The sequence below is a fragment of the Podarcis vaucheri genome, assembly GCF_965113315.1.
Source record: "Podarcis vaucheri genome assembly, chromosome: 3".
In the NCBI taxonomy this organism is placed as follows: Eukaryota; Metazoa; Chordata; class Lepidosauria; order Squamata; family Lacertidae; genus Podarcis; species Podarcis vaucheri.
Genome location: NC_138761.1, coordinates 53,020,073 through 53,028,970, shown reverse-complemented (window position 1 = coordinate 53,028,970; position 8,898 = coordinate 53,020,073). Strand labels below are relative to the sequence as shown.

Below are 8,898 nucleotides of genomic sequence, written 5' to 3'. Positions count from 1 at the left end.
TTCTTCTGCAAATGTAGACCAAGCCTTCGTGGGACTTATTGCTTAGTAAATATGCTTAGCATCAGGCTGCATCAATTGTACCTTCAATGCACAGTGTGTCAGGCTGCAAAACCATCATACTCTGCTTTTCTGTTTTGTACAGTGGCATTGCTTTGGGATTGTAGGCTATTGCAGCGATAGAAAACGTATTCCTTGCCAAGTCTCTTTAACTACCCATGTGATACTCCAGGAACTTGGCTCCTTCTGAACTAGGGGTGGACAACCAGGGAACATTCAGACACTGTTGGACTTCATTTCCCAGCATCCCTGACCATTGGCCATATTGGAGGGCCACAGGTTCCTCCCCCTGCGTGCGCCCCTGCACACACCAAACTTCTCATTCCTTTAATAGCTGAGGTCCAGCTCTGAGGGCCTTCTGGCGGTTCCCTCCCTGCGAGAAGTGAGGTTACAGGGAACCAGGCAGAGGGCCTTCTCCGTAGTGGCATCTGCCTTGTGGAACGCCCTCCCATCAGATGTCAAAGAAATAAACAACTACCTGACTTTTAGAAGACATCTGACGGCAACCCTGTTTAGGGAAGTTTTTAATGTTTGGTGGTTTTAGCGCATTTTTAATCTGTTGGAAGCCGCCCAGAATGACTGGGGAAACCGAGCCAGATATGTGAGGTATAAATAATAGGTGGTGGTTGTTGTTGTATGTGGGAAATTGTCTCCTTATATGAAGAGGGTGGGAGCAGAGCTTCACAGCAAGGGATTAAGAACTGATTCAGAAACCAGAACTGGCCCTTAACTAAACTCCTAGAACATTGGACCCATCAATAACAATTTTCCAAGAAATTGGCATGGAGGAACTTGCAGTGAGGACACGGATGCTGCAAACGGTAACAACTCTGAAGTCTGTATTTTGCATCAGCTTCCAATCCAATCCAGTGCACTGAGTTTTCCTTTAGAAGGAACCTGGTCCATCTGAAGCGCTACTCTCTGAGAGCTGTCAGTTTATCAGAATCTGGAGCCATGGCCAGGGCAGACAATAGAACTTTAGATCCACGCACATGATATGCTAATAGAACTCTTCTACAGTAGGTTTGGTATCCTCCATCGTTGGAATAACCTTTAGATGGATCAGCTGTGTAGTGTTTTGGATCTGAAGAGAAACGCCCCAAATGTGATCTGCTGGTTAATTTTCTCTGGGACTTTGCCAATGCTAAGTCTCCCTAAGGTATTTAGAAAGTGAAATTGAGCAAGAACTCTTAGAGATGGTAGAGGAAGAGAAGGCTCAAGAATTTATAGAACATACTGATGAATCCTCAGTATCTCAGCTACAGGAAAACTCATGGCGCACTGATTTCTAAGGCTGCCCTTGGGCTACATCAAGAGTTTTTATTCAGCAAATCTGACAGAGCAAATCATAGGAGGAACTAAAAAGCCATTTATTGAGAAGAAAACACAGTGTAAAATTATATTTTAGGATTCCCTTCTGAAGTGGTAAAAGAAATGGAATGGAATATATATATTTATACGTTTCAGGACTAAAACTCATTTCTCTTTGTCCTTGAAGCCCAGTCTTAGGCAGGTGTTCAGAAAAGTCAAAAAGAGTGCCCTTGTTACACTTCTCTGTGTCAACCATCCTAGCCCCACACATCTCAGAGCAGGGGTCCCACTTAATAAAATCTAACAAAATAGTACCTTATTGGGTATCTCACATACTTCTCTTATTTCATGTTGCTGAGCTGAACATCAGCCCCTAAATTTTCAAAGTGAAGTCACCTAGTACAAGCCCAGTCATGTGATGTGATGGTGCCCAGAAAACGAGCACATATAATGAGTTTGTTTTTGCGGAAAATGCTTAACTTAAAAAAAGAAAGTGGCATGCAAAAGATAAGAACAGCACAGAATAAAATAGCATAAAACCAATAAAACTAAAATAATTTCAGATACCAACAATAACCAGCAATATGCTTCATATCTGACTAATCTGAGGAAAAGATTAGGGGTAATAAAAAGAACCTGTGTGTTTTAGCATGTACCCAAAGGATAGAATCATTGCAGTCCCAGTCCCAGCTCCACCTTCCCCTAGGCAGTGACTAAAGTAAGGTGCCCACTAGAGGGGGCCTCTGATTGGCCCACTTAACTTTAACTTCAGACAGACAATCCCGCCCCGCAGCCTGGCCACATGGCTACATTTCATTAAAATGAAAAGAAAATGTCAGGGCGACCAATCAATCATCTCCCATGCAATGTGCTGGTGGCGTTTATTCTCCTCAGTTATTACTGGTAGTTCACACTGAATCTCAGCAAGAATACTATAGACCAGGGGCAGCCATTATGGTGTTCTCCAGTGAGAACAACTCCCATGATCCCTGACCATTGACCATGCTGGCTGAAGCTGATGTGAATTGTAGTCCCAAACATCTGGAGGGAACCATGTTGCCTAGCCCTGATGGTTGTAACATCACCCATGAAGGTAATTCTCCTGGTTTAATGTGCAAAGATCTTTGCTGACTTCTGGCTTGCCACAAGGGGAGAAGGAAGCCAGTGTCACTACCTCAGCGAACCGGCTGCTGATTTTGGCGTTTGGGGGAAGTGGAGGGAACCTTTTTTCACATGTGGTGGACATGTAAAAAGGTAAAAGTATATTGGGAAATAATTTATAATGAATTGAAAAAAATGTTTAAAACTACTTTCCAAACAAAAAAAAATACAGATTCCTTTTTGCTGAGAATAGCCCAGACAGAAATTCCTAGGTGTCAGAAAAGGTTATTTATATACGCAACAACTGTGGCCTGTGTTTCATTAGCCCAAAAATGGAAAGTGAGCAAGGTCCCAACTAAAGAAGATTGGCAACTTATAAGTTGATAGAATATGCAGAACCTGGAGATTTTACGCACAGAATAAGAGAGCAAGAAGAACATATATTTAAAGAAGAGTGGAAAACATTTATTGGCTATAAAGAAAATAACTGTATACAGCTGAAAACACTGGCAGCACTAAGATAAATTCAACAGAGTAAATCATTTTTGATGGATGTAAAAGTGGAAAACTGATTTGAATGGTTATAGTAAAATATGCAGGAATGTCTGATATGTAAAATGAACCATGGAAGGAGAAGAAGGGGAGTCATTGGATATTTTAAAGTTTGTAGAATGTTTATTTTGAAATGTTAAATTGAAAACTTAATAAATTATTTTTTTAAAAAAATGTGCAAAGATCTTTGCCACCATAAGCTTTCGTCATCTTTCAGCAAATATGACCTAGTTATTGCCCTTCTTCTGATCATCTGGAAAGCCAAGCCAAAAGGTGTATATTTCAGAAACTGAACAAAACCACTCTGTCATTGGGGAAGCTGTTTCAAATGGTCTGAAGCCAAACCCAAGTGCTATTTTTAGCTGACCGCCTGGTATAACAAACCTCATCCCTTGAAAAGAGACACTATAACTTTTTAAAAGTAGCTAATGAGATTAAGGAGTAGCAAAGCTGAAAAGGTTACCGTTCTTGACCTTTTATAGAGGTCTACCTGTCTTAATGAATTCACTAGCTGTGACAGGTCTGCTGAAAACATTGGATTCCACATCCCTTGCCCATCGCAAGGGAAAACATCTCCTCCAACTTATTGAAGAACTGACTAGTGGCACACGGGGAACAAAGGAAAAGCACTCAATACTGAAGTAACCCAGCTAACTAAAGGAGAAGCAGAGGTCTCTGCAACTACACGCAATATACACAGTTGTCAACGCAGAGAGTGTCAGTTCAGTAGCCTTCTGGGATGAGATAGATAAAGAGTAAAAAAATAATAATCGTCATTTCCCCCTAAAAAGGAAAAAGACCCTAGAAGCACAACCTCGTGGGTTTTCAAAAAGCTGAATTCTTTGCTTTGTAAAGAGGCAGGCAACTGCACCTGCTTCTTAGGATCTCTATGTAAATATGTAACAAATATGCAGTATTTTTGACCAGTGCCTACCTTGTATAGCAGGGCTGAGTAGACATCAGGCTTGTCAGGTCTCCTTTGTTTTCTACCAGAAGCCACAGACCTACAAACAAGAGTGAGGGTTGAAGAGCAGGATGCCTCTGAGCACATTCTGAGCCTGGGAGTTTTGTTTCAGGATTGGAACTGAACACAGAGTGCTTTCACGCAAAAGCCCACTAACAATGATCTTCATTTCAGAAGGCCACTTTAAGTGTTGTTTCATTGTTGAGGTTGTTAAACCAGGAATGGAAAAACCTTTTCCAGCACAGGGGCCACATTTGGGCAATCTTGCATTCAAAGTCGCCAGCAGTGTCAGAGAATATGTGCGTCAACCATCAAGTGCTGAATGCATATGCATGTTGTCCTTGCAGCATTTGTAAATACATAGGTTCTTAGGGCTAAAAAAGGTCACTGCAAATACAGGGCCCAAGTGAGGGGATAGGAACAGTCTATCCCAAAAGGTCACCGCAGTGACTGTTTCTACGAGATCCCCACTAAGACACACATAGTGAACCAGGCGAAAAGGAAACCCTATTGTAGGTGAGCTATTACCTTATCTCACTTCTGCTTTTGCCTGTGTGTAAAACAGACAGGATTCTTCGCCTCACACTAGACAGTGCAATTCCACCTTCCCAACACTGCACAGATCTTGTCCTTCTTAGACTGCATTCCAGCAAGCATGCTCTTTGTGTGACTTCAAATCTATCATGAGCACTGCAGGTGCATCTCAAAGTGCACCATCTCTGTGCACCATCTGCTAAAGGACCCCTGGACCATTAAGTCCAGTCAAAGGTGACTATGGGGTGTGGCGCTCATCTCGCTTTTTAGGCCAAGGGAGCCGGCATTTGTCCACAGGCAGCTTTCCGGGTCATGTGGCCAGCATGACTAAACCACCTCTGTCACACAGATGGCCGTGATGAGTGCCAGAGTGCATGGAAACACCATTTACCTTCCTGCCACAACACTACCTATTTATCTACTTGCACTGGCATGCTTTCAAACTGCTAGGTTGGCAGAAACCGGGACAGAACAGTGGGAGCTCACTCCGTTACTGGGATTCGAACCGCCAACCTTCCGATCAGCAAGCCCAAGAGGGTCAGTGGTTTAGACCACAGCGCCAACCGTGTGCAGAGCGACATTCAGAAAGGCAATGAGCATCTCCACATTCACTTTAATGGAACTGGGTAGGTCATCCTAAAATCCCACTACTTTGTGTTAGATTGATGGTTTATTCAGTTCAAATTAGACAATTTGACCCTTCATTTCTTTAATAGCCCTTTGGAGAAGCAAGCATTCATCTCATCATTCCCATTTCCCTGGAAGCTGCAACAGCAACAACAAAAGTTTAATCTGATAGTGAACAGTCCTGTGATCCATGGGTGTTAGAGCAGAATATTATGCAGTCTCATATATCCAACCCTCCTGTGTCCAACTTCTTTCATACACTCGATATTCTTCACACTTTATGGAAGAGAGTTTATAGCTCAGGAACCACAGAATAATACAAGGCTGAGTTAAAAGTATAAGGCACATTTCAAAGATTTATTTATTTTTATGTAAGCTTTCAACACAGAGCAAACAGTAGATGGTGTATTAAAGATGATGCAGGCCAATTCCATATTGCACTAAAGCTAATACTTTTGTTTTCCTAGAGATATTCTAAGAAGCAGCTGCTTCTTTGCGTTCAGTGTTACAAATAGCTGAGAGATGTATTGAGATGCAGGGTTGCAGCAGAGTAAATGTCTTGGAGGGTCTGTTTGTGAATGAATCATCAATTGGAAGTCGCCCCTTTCAGCGACTTGCTTTGTTTGTGTTAGTGTGCGTGAGAAATATCCCCGGTGGTATTAATATGGAAGGTACCTTCTCTTCGTCCTCCAGCTCTGCTCTTCTGCTGAGAATATACAAAGCAATAACCAGAGAAATTAAGGAAGATTCACAGCCTTTAAAAGTGCTTGTCTGAGTTTACTGCCCACCAGTACCGAAGGCCCTTCCAATTTACCAGAACAAGATACTTTATCTTCATGATGACAATTCTGTTACACCATTCAACCTTCTAAACACTGCATAGATCATGTCCTTATTATCTGCATTCCAGGAAGAATGTGATCATGTTGTCCAAGGTCAGGAGACACATCTCTAACAATTATTTCCTTTGGCCAGCAGTCACATTACTTAGCATCTAGCATTAGATTTTAGTGACATCATGGGACAACGGCAAGTCACTCCTGCATTGCTATTAAAATAGTGGTGTGGAAAGGGTTGGAGGTGCATTACAATGCCCCAAGAAAGGCAGGACTCCTGACCTGGATGCTCCCAAATCCTGAGCAGTAAAAAGGTAAAGGACCCCTGACAGTTAAGTCCAGTCGCGAATGACTCTGGGGTTGCGGCTCTCATCTCACTTTAGTGGTCAAGGGAACCAGCGTTTGTCCGCAGACAGTTTTTCTGGGTCATGTGGCCAGCATGACTAAGCCATTTCTGGCGAAACCAGAGAAGCGCATGGAACCACTGTTTACCTTCCCATCGGAGTGGTACCTATTTATCTACTTGCACTTTGACGTGCTTTCGAACTGCTAGGTTGGCAGGAGCAGGGACCGAGCAACGGGAGCTCACACCGTCATGGGGATTCAAACTGCTGACCTTCTGATTGACAACTGCTTTCATGCAGTATGTTGAATTTGTTGGGAATTTTTTTAATTGTACAAAGCCTACATAAAATAAAGATTGTAAGAAGAAACACGGTGCAGAGTTAGGAAGAGAATGAAGTTTTTTGGTTTTGTTTGTGTTAGGAGTTTGAGTTTTCTTCCTTTTTATTTCCTTGTTAGAATCATCATTGCCTTATTTACATGTTTTGGCATCTGCTTTATATGCTTTATGTGCAGTTTCCATCTCAGGCATCTCCAGGTAGGGCTAGGAACAAATCCTGCCTGAAACCCTGGAGATCTTTGGCCATTCATTGTAGACAGTGCTGAGCTTAGATGCATAAATAGCTTGGGAGCTTATCCACACTTACCTTTCCTCCACTCTTTCTAGGCATGGCCTATACGTAAAAGCCCCATTTCTGAGTGTCTGGCTTTTTTAGCATTCCCTATTAAAAAAAAACACTCTTTAAAGCTCAATCAGAGCAAATGGCAAGCAGCAGAAAACCTGAATGGTCATTTCCTCCAACTGAGCTTTAAAAAGTGAGTTTTTGCAGGGAAATCTGGGGGCAAAAAATAAACCCACTTGGACACAGAGCTTTTAAGTGAGGACCTGTGACTGGAAAGAGCAGGACAAAAGAATAGTGTGGATAAGCCCTGACTCAATATAAAGCAGCTTCCTTTGTTCTTAATATGTTCAGCACTTACCCACAGTATGAGAAGCATTGTCACCTAGCTGATACTGAGTGCTACAGGCAGTGAGGGACCTACAGTTTGGGGGCTCTGTCATGGGGGCTCCTTCGCAACCAGCAGCAAGCTCTGGGTAACCACAATTATCTTCTTCAATAGGGTTGTTCCACGACAGATCGCCACACCTTTACAGCATCTGTGCTACTGACTCTCAGACATTGGGCTTGTTGAAATATGTGCAACAAAAAAATAATCAATTTGAGTCATGTGACTCAAATCAGATCTACTGGACCCAATTTTTTAAAACAATGTTAACTAAAGTTGCATGTGAGGCCCTTTTGGGATAAGGGGCCCTGAAGCTTAAGTTTCATTCATTTCATAGTAGATCCGCCCCTGGCTATAGGAACTGAATATATTCCTCCAACACAGCTTGGTCCTGGGATTGTTTCTTTATTTCATGTCACTTTTCAGCACTGGCTCTACCATTAGGCAGAGTTAGGCAATCACTTCAGGCAGTGGTTGCTGCGATATGGAAGAGGCAGCAGCCATCCCTGATTGTTTCTCCTTGACCACTCTGACTGTTGGAGGTTTAAGGCTGGGGTCTCTTTCAGCACTACCTGCAGCAACCAGGAATTGAAACTGGGAACTTCTGTTTATAAAACAGATTTCAGTCTCTGTGCTACAGGCCTTACCCAACACAGGATCTTCAGTAAAGAAAGGCATGGCCCTGAGCATGAGGCTAACTTTCTATTATGGGAGCAAATGTGCAGCTTTGCTACCAATCAAGCAAACGCAGAAGAAATGAAGCAGGTCACAGAGGGACTTGATGGCACTTATTTGCTTTCTGATATTTTCCTTTTTCTTCAAATTTTAGCCATACATCATAGAACTGTACAGTTGGAAGGGACCCCAAGGGTCATGTAGTTCAACCCGGCAATGCCGGAATCTCAGCTAAAGCATCCATGACAGATGGCCATCCAACCTCTGCTTAAAAGCCTCCAAGGAAGGAGAATCTGCCACCTTCCAAAGGAGTCAGGGTTGAGGAACGAAGAAGAGGGAGAGTAAAGAAAGTACTTTGTATTCCGGTTTTATTAGTATAACAGATGCCATACCTTTAAGCTCTGTAATGACATGCACCTCTGCCTTTGCTGAAATGGCAAGAATATTTGCTCATTAACATGTGCTCAGCATTGCCTCTTTAAAAAATGAAAGAGAGGTTCTATGGAGCGTTTCATTCTTCTTTAATTAAAGAGGAATGTCACAGGGCAGTCCCCTTTTTTTTGCCAAAAGATCAATCCATAACGGGAAAGAGAATGGAGCTATGGTAAATAACCTTCTTTCAGACACCATCTAAATTACTCAAACTATAAGTTGTGACAATCTATTGATCGTCTATTAACTATAGTGAAAACAGAAACAGAGAACAGACAAAGGGACACATCTGCCTAAACACGAGTACAATTCATGAGATATGTGCAACAGCACATTGGTGCTCATGCACAGTTTCCATAGTCATTCAATGGTACATTTGCAGGAGAAGATGTTGCCCTGTAATCATGCTGTTTGTATTTAGGTGGTGTGTTTAAAATGCCAGCTCTTTTTTAAAAAAAA

General features: G+C 42.3%; 1 long non-coding RNA gene across 1 annotated transcript; it reads right to left on the bottom strand.

Annotated features, from left to right (window-relative positions):
• Positions 1-5,484: 5,484 nt before the first annotated feature.
• LOC309528152 lies at positions 5,485-8,560 on the bottom strand. Its single transcript, XR_014217574.1, has 2 exons — positions 8,400-8,560; positions 5,485-5,852 (listed from the first exon to the last, which is right to left on the bottom strand). It is a non-coding gene; the product is annotated as an uncharacterized lncRNA (long non-coding RNA).
• Between the last annotated feature and the right edge of the window lie 338 nt (positions 8,561-8,898).